This window comes from Cryptomeria japonica, chromosome 3, assembly GCF_030272615.1.
Source record: "Cryptomeria japonica chromosome 3, Sugi_1.0, whole genome shotgun sequence".
NCBI classification, from domain to species: domain Eukaryota; kingdom Viridiplantae; phylum Streptophyta; class Pinopsida; order Cupressales; family Cupressaceae; genus Cryptomeria; species Cryptomeria japonica.
This window is the reverse complement of record NC_081407.1, coordinates 694,869,543-694,886,035: the sequence shown is the minus strand read 5'-3', so window position 1 is coordinate 694,886,035 and position 16,493 is coordinate 694,869,543.

Here is a 16,493-nt window from a genome sequence, read left to right as displayed (position 1 = left end):
CTGGCATTGTGGTCATCTGTCTCCAATTTATATTTATATGGGGTTAGTCAATTGTCAACACATTCCATGAAAAAAATCAGAGGTAGTGATTAAATGGACCACACATTGTAAACATAAGGAACTATGTTGATGTATTTTTCAATGGTACACATAAGGAACATTGTACACAATGATTAAATGGACCACACATTGTACACTTAAGTAACTAGTTGAATACCTTAAAAAACCCTTAAATTCATCATATTCCATGCTTGCAATCGTCTCTATTGTTCAATGGGGTTATAAGTAATATACTACTCCATACTTGGACAAAATTCCCTTCCCATGGCTTCTCGTTTATTATTGTAAGTATTGTTTAAGTGTTGTATGTGTCCATTTAAGTACTACTAGCGTCTTTTACAGACTAGAGGTTTTGTTTATATCCTTGAACTACCTTTTCATGTTCATTTGTGTAAGGACCTCCATTCATTAAAAATATTAAATTACATAATTAAACTTAATATCACACATAATTAAGAACACATTCACACATCTTGCTCAAACATATATTAAAATAGAGACATAAAATTTGATTTTGATGTATTGTCAAAGTACACGAGCCAAGAAATATGCAAACATAAGGAAATTATTTCATTGATAAGATTTATTACAATAATACATAATGTATATATAGCTGATGATAATCCCAATAGGAGATTCTGACATATATCTCCCATGAGCACACCATGGGCGAGAACATTGCCAAAGTGATTTTTCCCCAACCACGAAGAAATCATGGTTCCCCAGAGTTCTTCATGACACGAAAAACTACCAACCCTACACAAGATAATCTAACAACTTGAAACTAGTAGGGTGATGGAATCTATTGCAACATAGTGTATCTACATTCTAAGATACTAATGTACCAAAACTATGATATGGAAGAGAGTGCAAAACATAGTGATTCAATTAGTAAGCATATGCTAAGAGATCAAATGCAATCACATGATTACACACATGACATCAATCATATTTGACTTTCATTTTGCATTTGTCTCAGTTTCTCACAAAATGAACATCAATTCCTTGGTCACCCAAAAAGGTATGGATCAATCATCCAAATTAATATAAGTCAAACATTTAAAACAATATCAAACCAACTCTAACATGCCAAATTTGCATTCTTCTTTGAGTTTAATCATCCAACACATTGACACATTCATATTCCAAACATGCATGAGAGAGATAGAGAGAGTATAAAATCTTGAGGAAGCATGCATAAGCATATAAAACCATAGGTAAGCATTAATTATTACAAAATAACTTGGGACCATGCAATATTCAAATACTAATTCATTCTCAACTCCTCATGGGTCAATAATAGAAAACTACTTGATAAGATAAAGATAAATCCAAATATATATGATCATGACCAAGATAATGAATCATGGTATTATAATTCTCCCTTGAAATGATACATTAATCTATGTCCCATGCCTTAAAGTATAAATGACTTATTCATCATTAACTGTCACGAGGTACTCTTGAATCAAACACTAGAAAAAAACCTTTGGCATAAGTACTCCTATATTTATATATCCTTGTTCTTAATATCCACACAAGTAGGGTGTCAAATGAAGATATTACATAGTTGCATATATCAACTATTTCATGTCAATAATTGTGTAGATGACATTGAAGCTAATTTCTTAAATTAACATTGATTCTTTTTCATAAATTTTTAGACAGATTAAAACATCTATAATTAGTTATTTAATTTCATTAAAAATGAAACTATATACATCATTTTACTAAACTTGGTTAACCCCTTTCACTTGATTATAAGTTTAACTTAGCAAGATCATAAATAAATGAAGACAAACTTAATTCAAGCCAAATAAAAGATTTTATAATATAAATCCACATTAAACTATGACATCATAACACTCAAATTACACTTTTTGAATAAAAACTGAGCCAATAGGCCATCTTCCATTGACAAACCTTAAAAATCTTAAAAAATGAAACCAAAATCTAAGAGAACCCATTGGCCTCCATGCAACCAACAACACAAAAATGCATTCAAAACTCTCTTCCCATAATTCAATGAAAGTTTAACAACATTTCCATGGATATAAACCCACACTTTTCCAAATATAAAACATACAAATGATATACTCATTCAAATGAAAATATTTAAGAATGGGGAATTCTTAAAACCACACTACAATCAATTTGCAAAAAAATTTAATTCAAAAGATGAAAAAATGAAGAAGATATGAGAAGCCATACCTCATTTTTCTCCAAAATGAAAATACAAAGAACTCCCAACATACCAAACTAGTTTGTACAATTCTTGGACAATATTGAAGACCTCTCGATTCCTACTCCAATGCAACAAACCCCATTCAAATCCACCCACAAACCAATTCATTCTTCAAAAAAAAAAAAACAAGCAAGAAGAGGGCTTTTTTTCTCTCAAAATTTGGTTGTTCTTTTGTTGGTAAAATAATGTTGCAAAAATAATGAAATGTTATCTCCTGCCATGATTTGGAAAACTACCCTTTTAAATAAGAAAGCCTACCTTCATTCATTTCATAATTATTCACTTCATGCATTTCATGATAATTGTCTTCATCCATTTCATGATAATTCTCTTCATGAATTTCATGATAATTCCCTTCATGATTATTCCCTTCATGCATTTCATGATTATTCCCTTCATGCATGCTTATTCTCTCCATGCATTTTATGCATTATTATCACTTTATAATAAAATATATCATTTTAAAGAAGACATTTAGTTTATAAGTAAAAAGATGTGTGTGTGTGTGACACACACACACACACACACACACACACACACACACACACACACACACACATACATTTTTATATGTATAAAATATATACATTTTATTATTATTGTTCTTTTTATTTTTATTTTATATATCTAAAGCAAATATCTGATTTTGAAGCATAATAGTTATAATAACCATTTTAACATTTAGGTTTAAAAGTAACTTTTTATAAAGAAAACAAAATACTTTCATATTTGTAAATAAATTCATTTCTAATCATTCTAATTCAACTTAAAAGAAATTTTAAAAATAGCGAGTGAATTTTAGGGTTATGACAATTTGTTGTAATACTTTTTGGAGTGATTTGAGTGTCATTTAATGTTCTACTTAGTTTGTTGTAACTATGCTTTAATTCTTATTCTTAATTTTATGTTTGAATTGTAATTTCCTTTGTAAGTGTTGAAAAGACTAGAATACTGAGAGGGAGTGAATCAGTATTCCCCAAACAAAACTCTCAAATTCTAAAACTTAATTTGATCTCAATTAACTTTAGCATAAAATGATATATGCAATAGAAATGAAATGCAAAACATACACACCCATAAGAGAGACAACATATTATTATATGTGGAAAACCCAAATGGGAAAAACCACGAAGAGGATTAACTGTCAAGATAATATAACTAGTTATATGAGATTACAAAGGCTCACTGTCGGAGGCCTCACTACCCAGATTACAATGGCTTACTACCAGAAGGCTCACTGCTAAAGAAAAAATAAGTATGAGCTGAGAAAGTTGCATTTACATATGTATAGGATCAATTCTTGTTAAGCTCAAACATCACATCAATTTCTTGTAGTAGATCCAATTTAGAAACTTTGCAACTCATTCGCTATCTGCCTGCTCCATTCACACATAACAACTATCACATTAAATTTGTTCATCTTCTTCACCCACAAATATCAACTCTTTCACTCTATTGTTCATCACCTTCTTTTCACTCATGCAACACAAACATAATATGTATATGTATATGTATATGTATGTGTACCAATAAGAATATACATCAAGTCGGCCTCAAAGACACTTTCCCAAAAATTACTCCACGCTACAAGCACCAAAGAAAAACAATAATTTAAGAATATTCAAGGTTGGTTTGACCCAAAATGAACATATCCTCAAATTTACACAAGAACACACTTCTGATGCATAAATAACACGATCCAACTCAACATGAAGAGATTTAAAGACATGAATAATAGATCATCATCAAAGGATTATCATTAGATATAAAAAATCGGAGCTCATAGAACGGTCAAACATTGCACAACTGAATATATTTCTAAAGCACAACATCCAAAGAATGACTTTCAGAGCACCAAAACTAGAATATACAAATCTCAAGTAATGACCACCAACATACCAAAAATGTGCTATCATATCTACAATGAGACAAAAACGCAGAGCAAGTTGCAATCCTAAAAATTATCAACTGAATACCACTAGACTGTATTATCATTAAAGCATATACATCCAGAACATGAAACCAATTGCCACAACCAACACCAAAACTTAGACACTATGAGAAACATTTCCATGTACTAACACTACACAATTATGAAGCAATAATCTACTAAAAGAGTATACCAGCTCAACATACTTACAACCACTGTTGACTGTCTTTCATACATACATACCTATCTTCCATTGTTTTACACTACCAATACTTTGCACACTTAGCATACATTGCAAACATTGCATATTGAAATATTCAGACCAATACAAATCATTGGGATTGACATCACTGATAACCAATCAAGTATTTCTAATAATCGCCCCCTTCGTCATTGATGGCAAAACACTTATGTTCAACTCGCCATATCTCCCCTTAGATAATGCTTACTTAATTTTCCACATTTCTCAATATTTCTCCCCCTTTGACATCAAGGACAAAGGGTAACAAAATGGTTACCAAAACTACTGTACAAAAAGGTTTTCAATTACGCTTCACCTAAAAAATTCTCGTATACTTCTCTTTGAGTTTCAGAAGAAAGGTCTTCCAAGAATTCACTACCAAACTAAGACTAACACCTAAACTATCATTTTACACCAACACATCAACAACTTCAGATAAGGAACTCAGGATGGAAGGGTTCCTCACACACTTTTCTACTTCAAAAAAGAGACTAGAAAGATGTTCCAATCTGACTTCAACTAACTCCACTTTCTATAAAATATTCACTACATCTTCTCGCTACCTCTGAAAATATATAAAGTCAAAGTGCAAAGAGTTTATATTGTTTCTTTGTTCACCATCTCTATCATTGAAAATGTCAAATGATTTACCCATGGAATTCAACTCGGACTCAATGGAATCAATTTTAGCTTTGAAATGTTCAATTGCCACAGGCCACTAGAGACAATACTTATACACTCTAGCTGCTTTTGCAACACAATCTTTCATTTCCTTAATGCTTTCAGGCAATCTCTTGTGAGCATAAGCACATTTTCTCTCCATATCTTCCCGAACTTCATCTTTCCTAATAGATTCTCTAGGAGGTTGCTTCATATAATCTTCAAGAATTTCAAATAGAACATCCAAGTGGATATTTGCATGATTTTTCAAATTAATTCTATTCCAGAGCAAATAATCCACTAAAACTTCTTCAATCTTATCTTGATCATATGAGGGTTGCACAAGTCACAAATCTCTTATCTTCTTCAAACCATCTGCTTCCTCAAGCATACTTAAAATGTTTTCAGCTCTGCAAGGGTCATCTTCATTCATACTGCCTTCAACTAAAGCCAACTTTCCCTTAGCTCTTGTAGATGGTTCTAGATCATCAATGGAAATTATCTCTTTCTTTTCTTCACTTTTCATCTTCTTCATCGATTCTAAAGAAGACACAACAACTCTTCTCTTTAAATTTTTTCTGCTAAAGGAGATACTCTCCTTAGGACTATTGATAATATTGGGAATTGGACCAGAATGTAACATCTTCTGAAAGTTCATGAAATGATTCTTGCATACTTGATTTTTTTCTACCAAACAACCTAGATACCTGTAAATTTTCTTTCTAATAGAAATATTCTATTTCCACACAACATTCTCTTTTAATGCTAAGGATCTTGTGAAATAAAATATTAAGCACATGACCAAAGAATCAAATTAGAAAGTACATCCCTCACTTTTCATCATAGTAATATTTTCTGTTAATTATGTCCACAATAACTCACACAGATCAAAATCTTTTCTTTTTTTTACCATTTGATGTGCAATATATACTGCTATTGCTGAAGTTTATCCTTCTCTGTTTTTGAAATAAATTTTGTAAGAAATTCAATAAGAAACATACCTCACCATAGGGTTGATGATTGTGTTAATTATCAATGTTTGTTGATCATCTATGACACTAATTAGGGTTTTGACTTCTTTATTCTTAATGGATCTCTTCACCAAAATGGAACCAACATCATAAAGACCAGAAATAGTTGATATTGCTTCCTTCAAAATTGGATAGGGTTTGTCCAACATCATATGACCATCCTCAATATGATTTAAAAGAAATATGATCGAATCCTCTTCTGCAAACCATGAAAAATTGCTCCAAATATCAAAACCTTTGTGCCCTAATTCCCTATTTTTCTTCAATTCTACATCTAACAAAGAAATTTCCAAATTTATAATCTTCTCACGATCATATTCCTTTAATTGCACCTTTTCAATTTTTGAATATTTTTACTACTAGATTCTCCTACAATTGACATCCTAGGATCCATAAAGAAAAGATATGAAAAATACCTTTTGCACTAACTCTGCTCTGAATTTCCTTCTACTCTTCAACAAATCTATTCTTCAAACTCTTCAATGCATAATGCAAAAAAATGATCTCAAAAATTTGATATTTAACTTTTTCGATATACCTAGGGTTCTGTCGCCAAAAGAATTTGTCTTGTCATAAAGACGTCAACTAAATTTCATATTTTTGCATACATAATCTACCAGATCATATAATACATAACACCAACATAATTAACATGATCAACACCAACATGCACAATCTACCACATGAAACTCCTTCATGAGAGGGGGGTACAAATAGATCTATCTTTGAAGCTCCCCCTAAGCCAAAGCTATCAGATCAATTTCTAGAGGAAGAAGTACTCGTACCGTACTTAGATGTAGTAGACTCAACCGCTTCTTTCATTCTCCATACCATAGCATTCTTCTTCTTAATTTCATTTGATTTTACCAGAGCATTCACATTATTGCATTTGTTAGCAAAGTGTCCATGTAACACTTGATATTCCTGTATCCTAAATTCATTGAATTTGTTCTAGATCTGCACTGATTAGCTCTATGACCAAATCTATAGCATATGTGACAATAACCTTGAAAGGGATTATTCATAAGTGATCAATTTAATCCATTCACAAATGGTCTATAGCTTCTATTCATGACTTGAGGCTAAATTTACAATCTAATCTTTTTACTATCCTTTTCTTGATGATGGATCATTAAGTGTGATATGAAATATTATATTGAAAACACACGCAATTGAATTCAAATTTTATCTTATCAATATATACTACTTATTTAATAAAAGAAAGCATGATATTACTATGAAAATCAAGTGGCTTTGAATGCCTCATACTCTATTACAAGGTTACCAAACATCATAGAGCACCAATTATTATTTTCTTGTTATGCACTCTCATATTTAAGAGATTTGGTTGTTTTCATTTTCCTAACATTCAAGATGCATTAGTTCAACACAAGGAAGGGGCGTGCTAATATGTGTACATGAAAATAATAATTTTTAAAGCTCATTCAATAAGATGTATGGGTCAAGTATAAACTAATTTTTTTGAAAGAATTATGACATTTTTTCATTTTGAATAGAATAGGTGATATGAAGAAATTTAATCTCATTGTTTGGAATTTGGTTTACAAGCTAAAAAGGATAGTGGTTTAGGGTTGTGTATTCTTATGGGTAAAATATAGCTCTTTGTGCTAAGTTAGTGTTGTGTATATATAGTGAAGTGGTGTATAATTCCCTAGAATAATTATCTAGATTCAAATTATCCTTGTAGAATCTTTTTATTTTTTATCTTGTTGTTAGGTCACACATTTAGAATTTTCATTTTTTATCACAACAAAAGAGTGAACCATTTAAGTTGGGAGATAATGAATCATTTAACTTGGGAGATTACAAATGGAGATTAGGCACTTTTTTGCATGACTCTATGATTGGGTACTCTAACATATGTTTCAAGGAAGGTTTATTGGATGCTAAATTTATCCTACTAGAGAAATAGGGAAAGGGAGTTAGGATCATGTTGACAAAGGAGTTGGTAAGGTGGTATGGAAAGACTTTTCAAGTATTCCAATTTTGGTGAATCAAAAGGAGAATCTAAGAAAATAATTGGATTCTATAGAAGTCTTCTTTAGAAATGGTTGTGATGTTTAGAGATGGAATGGTCCCAAAAAAATGAGATGTACTATTTATCGCAAATACCTCAATTAATAATAAAATAGTGGATTGTTTCAATTTGCTAGAATAAAGTTTCTCTTTCTAAAGTAGGTACTTTTTCCTTGTTAAAACTTCATAGCAATATGACCTATTCATGGGTTCCCCAGGGTTAATCCTGCTAGTGATCGGTCGGATAGAGAGATGGTTAAATGGTCAAAACCAGAGAAGGGGTGTGTGAAAATAAATTTTGATGGAGCATCACAAGACAATCTAGGGATCTCGGGAGTAGGATGTGTGGCTTGTGATGATGAAGAAAAGGTCCTATGTAAGGGGGCTAGAAGACTTCAAGATGACACTAATAATGAGGCGAAAGTTCAAGCGGCTCTACTTGCAGTTGATTTAGCATCCAATCTAAAGGTGTCAAAATTACACTTGGAGGCTTTTCCCAAATTGTTGTCCAAACTTTGGTTAAAGGACATACTCCGCGTTGGAAATTAAACAAATATGTAAATATAATAAGTAAAAAAATGAAAAATATTCAATAATTATTGCATCTCACACGTGAAAAGAGAGGGAAACACTCTTGCAGATGAGATTTCAAATGAAGCATGTGGCCTCGAGCTAGGGGAGGTGAGGTGGCAGAATGTCAGAAATGAAACCGTTAAATGGAGTTAAGGCGCAATGCCAAGTTGGTACGACATTAAATTCAAATCCCTTGTCAGAAGCTGGCTTTTTTCCTACACAAGTGTGAGTTAATGAGCAGTTATTGTGACATGCTCTGAATTGGCGGCGATGGTGGAGAGTCATCCATTAAATGCCAATTTTGTAATGCCTACACTGATAATGAATAGATCGGGCGAGTTGGTGAAACCAGTTTCAACTTTGGTTTTATTAGAAATCTCTGCAATTTTCCAGAAAGCTCAAAAATGGAAGCTAACTTCACCTTGGAATCTTCCAAACTAATGTCGATATTTTGTGATCCTGTACTACCAAAGAAACTTGAGAAAATGTTTCTCGTTAAAGACTTGATGCTTTTAAAAGCAATTCAACTAGTTTTAGGAGAAGAAGCGGCTGTCATCGGCCACTGCTACAAATGTAGAGCATACATCTATTCGTTGCTCATGGCTTAGGGTCCAGAGCTGGGACACACGGTAGAAGAGTTGCGAAAAGTTTTGCAGAGACTGATTCTAGGGGATTATCTGCTAAATTTGGAATCCCTACTAGAGTGGGCGGTGCCAAGAAGGGGATTTAACCTTATAGAAGGTATCCCAGAGGAAAATGAGGAGATGAAGGCGCGTCACTCGCGCATTAAGTTTCTTCGACCCCGTGAGGAAGTCAAATTGCATTTCAAGGATGATGCAAAGAGAGGTCGGGAAGGAATTTTAATCTTCGTCTAGATTATGGACATAGAAGATGTGATCAGGTAGGAGGGTGGCAGGAGAGCGGTGGAAAAAGTGAGCCCTAGGAGGCGGATTACAAGGAGACTATCCGTAGAACTAGCTAAATAGGCGTGAGATGATGCAGAAGGTGGATGGGATGGCGGGGTGGTTTCTCTGAGCCGACGAGGTGCAGAGAGTAAGGAGGTAGAAGGAAGAAGGGGGCGACAACATGTCAGAAGAGGAGACTCTCACCGTAATTGGGTGACTGGTGAATCAAGTGCCTCAGCTACAAGAGGCATGAAGGAGGAATCATGAATAGGTTACTACAGGAATGATACCCATAGGTGCCATTTTTCTTTGCTCTCCTTTTCAGTTAACTTTACACTTGAACTTTAAACTTTAAGTCAAAATGCCTAATTTTTGACAGGCAAGATGTAATAAGTTTTATTGTATTTTAAGTATGGGGGTGGATGTGTGGGTGTTGGATACTGGTTTTGAAATCCAGTTTTTTGGGAGGGTGGTGATGGTAGTGTCATGGATGTTTTGTTTTGGGAGTTTTTTGATAGTTCGTTATCTTTCCGAAGTTGTAATGCTTATATTTCAATTAAATAAAAGCATATATTTTACCGATCAAAAAAAAAACTTCATAGCAATACTCTCATTGAATATTACTTGAATTTTCTTACCATTATTGATATTTTTGCATTTTTGTAAAGAGGAAAATGAATTTTTTATCGCTTAAGTTTTTTTTTACTTTACTAGGATGTATTGAGATTAGTTATATTCTAAACTACATTTCACTTTATAGGAATACAATTGACCTATTCTAATTACGATTTCCACTTCCAACAAAATTTATTGTTTGTCTCTCTTTGGTAATTTGACATGTATGACATAAGGTAGAATATATTTTTTTTAAATAATAATTTAGTAGATTAATTATAATTTAGAAACTCTAATTTTTGAAATAATTATGTTGAGTGCCTATTTAATCAATAGACAAGAACCTCATTTTCCTTATGGGCTGAACCCAAGAAATTGGAAACTTTACGAGCTTCATCTTTTCATGCTATGAAAATAATAATTGTACTTATGAGAATCACTCCTTAGTAAAGTAGATATACCTTGTTTATGATTTTTTTATTTAAATTTTTGTGGAACCTCTTGTATAATTATGAGTATCTCTAATGTTTGAAGTGTTGTGAGCGATTGGGATGGTAAGATTGTCATGGTTTTATACAAAAAAAATGAAGGAGATTCTTAAAGGTTTGATTTTGGAAATAAACATCTATAAAAGATGAGAGTTTTTAAGATAAAAACAAAAATTTAACATTATTCTTTTTTCAAATATTTGGGAAGTGGAAACTAATTAATATTTCACTTGAATGGTGGTGCATTATACATACTCTCTTGGATTACATGTAAGCATTGCTACTAATAAGATAATATTTTGATGGATATATTAACCAACCTTTTAATGATGGTTATTAAATTTTTGAGTTCTAATTCAAATTTGTGCTCTTAGACAAACCTTCTTATTGAAGAAGAGGGTGCCAAGGAGTTGATCAACTGATTGTATTTATAATTTGCTAGCTATCATGTTATGAGTTTGATGATATGGCAATGATTTGGTTGTTCTAAATTACACTCATTTGGGTTGGTTATGAAAATGTCTAAGATGGTTAGGAGATAAGTGCAGTCCTATTTAGTAAAGATCGTGTCATATTTTCATTTGAATGCTTTTGTGTCTCCTCATATGAGTGTCATAAGATGATTTGAATTTTTTGTTATGATTTTATGTGTTGCAAGAATTTTTTATATGGTCTTCTTGGTTTAAATATATCAAGTTTTATAGGCTCTTGAGTAAATAAAATCATAAAAAAATTAAAATATTGAACAATCACATATACACTACATAAAATGACTGTTTTTACATTAAAAGCAACAAAAGATGGGTGTTGGCCCAAGATACAAAGCCTAATGATAGAAACCAAAACACTAGTAACAACACATTAACATACTAATCGTTGGCTACCAATAAAGCTAAGTACTAACAACAAGAAAATTAACAATAAAGTAATTCGAGAGCTTCAGAGTAACAATCATAAAAACACAATTAAACTATTAGTAATTATAAAAGTATTAAGGGTCCCAACCCAAAAAAGACAAAAGCTAAGATTAAAAATATAGGCGAAGCCCTAATGGTTCTTGTTGATTCTATAACCATCCTGTTGAAAGACATTCGTCCAGTCCTCAATCAGGAACTTATAGAGTTCCATGTGGCTTTCCTTGTCTTTTTCCATTTGACCTGCCATGTTTTGTTGAACCAAATAGAGTGTAGTTCCAGAGCTATGCATAACCATGAGCCCAAATCTTGAGACAAAGCCTGTTTTTATTTCAATGTCATCCATCCTCTCCTTGGTCTTGTCAAGTTCTACTTCTAACTCCACACATTTAGAATAGGTCCCTCCCCTATCTTGGTGATAGGTCCCTTTTGGATTTTTGGTTGCATCATCCTCCTCGCCAAGCATCATCTCATATGTTAGGTCGAACAAGCCCTCTCTGGTCGAATCTGAGACATGGGTAGAACTATTATCAGTGTTAGAATCCTCATCACCTTTAGCCTCCTCCTTACTGGCAAGGATCTTTTGACATTCTTTAACGATTTGTTCAATATTCTTCTCCTCATCCACTTCAAAGTCCAAGTTGTTAATAACTCTTTTCCCTCCCTGTGGTCATTGCTTCAAGCTGAGCCTGTTGGAACGTCTTGGGGTACTAGTATCATCCACCCAGTCCTCCTCCGAGTCCACCTCATGTAGAATGACTTTAGCTTTCTTGGTTTTGGCCGGTTCCAAATTGGTAGGGGAGGGGTTTTTCTTTGTTAAGGCCATAGAGTCAGAGGTTTTATTGGGAAGGGGGGGAATTTGAATCTTCTGTGAGTGAAGGTAGGGTCTCTTAGTTCCTTTCTTTTGGCTAGGGCCCAACAAGTCCATGATATTAACAATGGGTGCAGGTGGAATATCAATACTCTGCATAGTAATAGGACGAGGTGGGCAGAGAGAAAGGTGGAAGTGATAAAGCCGAGAAATGAGGCCTTGGTGAATAGGGATGGGTTTTTTGCCCTATGATTTGGCATTATCCATCGCTTGTAAAACAACATTTTCAAGGGAGTGAAGGAGGAAAAAAGGGAAAGAAATCCTAGAATTATTGTGGAAATGGTTAAGTAGAGGGAAATGGTAGTAGTAGAAGACTTTAAACCTTCCCTCTAGTGTGAAATATTTCATAATCATCAAACATACCTTATCCCACGAGTCTGGTAGCTCCTCCCTGTCAAATCCACCATGAAGTTTGACTGGGTGCTCATTATCCCCAAAGAACAAGTTGAGACTTTTTGTATCTATAACCCTACTGGTTTTCTTCCATTTTCTCCCCTTTGCAGAGAGTCCAGTCGCTTGAGTGATGACATCATCATTAATTTAGAAGGAAATCCTTGCAATGGTGACCCTATGCTTCATCCAGGAGGAGGAAAACTAGATTGAAAGGATTTGATCATGCCCATTCAGGGGTCTTATGTGGTCCTAAGGGGTCACGCATGTGTTAGAACACATGCATGACCCCTTAGGACCACTTAAGGCCCCTTGCGACACATGTGCACCCCTTAGGACCTATTAGGACCACATAAGACCAAATGGTGTCGCAAGGGGTCATATGTGGTCCTAAGGGGTCATACATGTGTTAGAACACATGTGTGACCCCTTAGGACCACTTAAGGCCCCTTGTGACACCTGTGCACCCCGTAGGACCTATTAGGACCACATAAGACCAAATGGTGTCGCAAGGGGTCACATGTGGTCCTAAGGGGTCACACATGTGTTAGAACACATGCGTGACCCCTTAGGACCTTTTAAGGCCCGTTGCAACACATGTGCACCCCTTAGGACCTAATAGGACCACATAAGACCAAATGGTGTCACAAGGGGTCATATGTGGTCCTAAGGGGTCACACATGTGTTAAAACACATGCGTGACCCCTTAGGACCACTTAAGGCCGCTTGTGACACATGTGTACCCCTTAGGACCTATTAGGACCACATAAGACCAAATGGTGTCGCAAGGGGTCATATGTGGTCCTAAAGGGTCACACATGTGTTCTAACACATGCGTCCCTTAGGACCACTTAAGGCCCCTTGCGACACATGTACACCCCTTAGGAGCTATTAGGACCACATAAGACCAAATGGTGTCGTAAGGGGTCATATGTGGTCCTAAGGGGCCACACATGTGTTAGAACACATGCGTGGCCCCTTGGGACCACTTAAGGCCCCTTGCGACACATGTGCACCCCTTAGGACCTATTAGGACCGCATAAGACCAAATGGTGTCACAAGGGGTCATATGTGGTCCTAAGGGGTCACGCATGTATTAGAACACATGTGTGAGCGTTTAGGACCACTTAAGGCCCCTTGCGACACATGTGCACCCCTTAGGACCACATAAGACCAAATGGTGTCGCAAGGGGTCATATGTGGTCCTAAGGGGTCACGCATGTGTTAGAACACATGTGTGACCCCTTAGGACCACTTAAGGCCCCTTGCAACACATGTGCACCCCTTAGGACCACAAAAGACCAAATGGTGTCTCAAGGGGTCATATGTGATCCTAAGGGGTCATGCATGTGTTAGAACACATGCATGATCCCTTAGGACCACTTAAGGCCCCTTGCAATACATGTGCATCCCTTAGGACCTATTAGGACCACATAAGACCAAATGGTGTCGCAAGGGGTCATATGTGGTTCTAAGGGGTCACACATGTATTAGAACACATGTGTGATCCCTTAGGACCACTTAAGGCCCCTTGCAACACATGTGCACCCCTTAGGACCTATTAGGACCACATAAGACCAAATGGTGTCACAAGGGGTCATATGTGGTCCTAAGGGGTCACGCATGTGTTAGAACACATGCATGACCCCTTAGGACCACTTAAGGCCCCTTGCGACACATGTGCACCCCTTAGGACCTATTATGACCACAAAAGACCAAATGGTGTCACAAGGGGTCATATGTGGTCCTAAGGGGCCACACATGTGTTAGAACACATGCATGACCCCTTAGGACCACTTATGGCCCCTTGCGACACATGTGCACCCCTTAGGACCTATTAGGACCACATAAGACCAAATAGTGTCGCAAGGGGTCATATGTGGTCCTAAGGGGTCATGCATGTGTTAGAAAACATGCATGACCCCTTAGGACCAGTTAAGGCCCCTTGGGACACATATGCACCCCTTAGGACCTATTATGACAATAAAAGACCAAATGGTGTCGCAAGGGGTCACATGTGGTCCTAAGGGGTCACGCATGTGTTAGAACACATGTGTGACCCCTTAGGACCAATTAATGCCCCTTGTGACACATGTGCACCCCTAAGGACCACATAAGACCAAATAGTGTCGCAAGGGGTCAGATGTGATCCTAAGGGGTCAACACATGTGTGACCCCTTAGGACCACTTAAGGCCCCTTGCGACACATGTTCACCCATTAGGACCTATTAGGACCACATAAGACCAAATGGTGTCGCAAGGGGTCTTATATGGTCCTAAGGGGTCACGCATATGTTAGATAGTGAGGGGGATCATGTTGCAATGGGTTCCTTGCATGATTCTGACATCAGTAGGATTGGACGAGCCTTACATGTTGCAGGAGAGGTATGAATTATATAATATATAATTTACTAATTTTAATTTAGATATTTTATATAGCTACTTGATTGTACACATGAACTGCATAAATTAAATTATATATATATATATATATATTGGATTGTATTTTTTGAACTATATAGGATATCACATTAGGATCAATGTATGGAGATTTGGATGTTGCCACTGACCCGGTTGTTCATCAGGAGACAAATATATATAAAGTTTAAATTATTACTTTTTTGTTTTTAAGTTCTATTTAAATGGATATCTAGGTGTTGATTAAATAATTTCAAGCGATTTAAATTATATATATATATATATATATATATATATATATATATCCAACAAAATGTGTGCATTGTCTACAATGAGCAAGCATTGCACAGGATGAGCCATTCATCCTGCAAACGTTCTAGAGTCCAACATGCACGCAATGGAGGTGTTAGAGACCTCGAGGTATGTTTATCTACAACCACTTGTACATGTACATGTTCAAGTAGATTATATTGAAATAATAATGAATGTTTAAATAATGTACATGTTCAAGTTTATGTGTAATTTATATTGCAGGCGCAAGGGGTGATGTTTGAGGATTTACACATTGCCACTGACCCTGTTCATCATGAGACATAGGTACATACATTATAACTTTAAATTAATTGAATCTTAAATATTTAAGTTCTATTTTTAAAGGGGTAGTTTGCAAGTTATAAATATATGTGTATACATGTATATCTAACAAAATTTCAACATTGCAGGATGCACCACTATCATGTAGGTTGAGCTCCTCATCACATAGACGTCCTAGAATCCTGTATGCACATGGTGGTGATGTTAGAGATTCTTCAAAGGTATGTTTGTCTAAGTACAAATGCTCATAATATATGTTACTTAAATTTTTTTACTTTAGTACATTCAAATTAAATGTTTAATGTATGATTTTATGCGTGCATACTCTATTGTAGGCGCATGGATTGGGACATGCTTCAGGATAGGGCCCCGAGTGACCCATTATATATATATATCTGTGTGTGTGTGTGTGTGTGTGTGTGCGCGCGTGCGCATTTTATAGACATTTCATATATATTTGTACAAGTGTACTAGACATTTCATACATGTGTATTGTACACATTTCATATGCGTATGTGTAC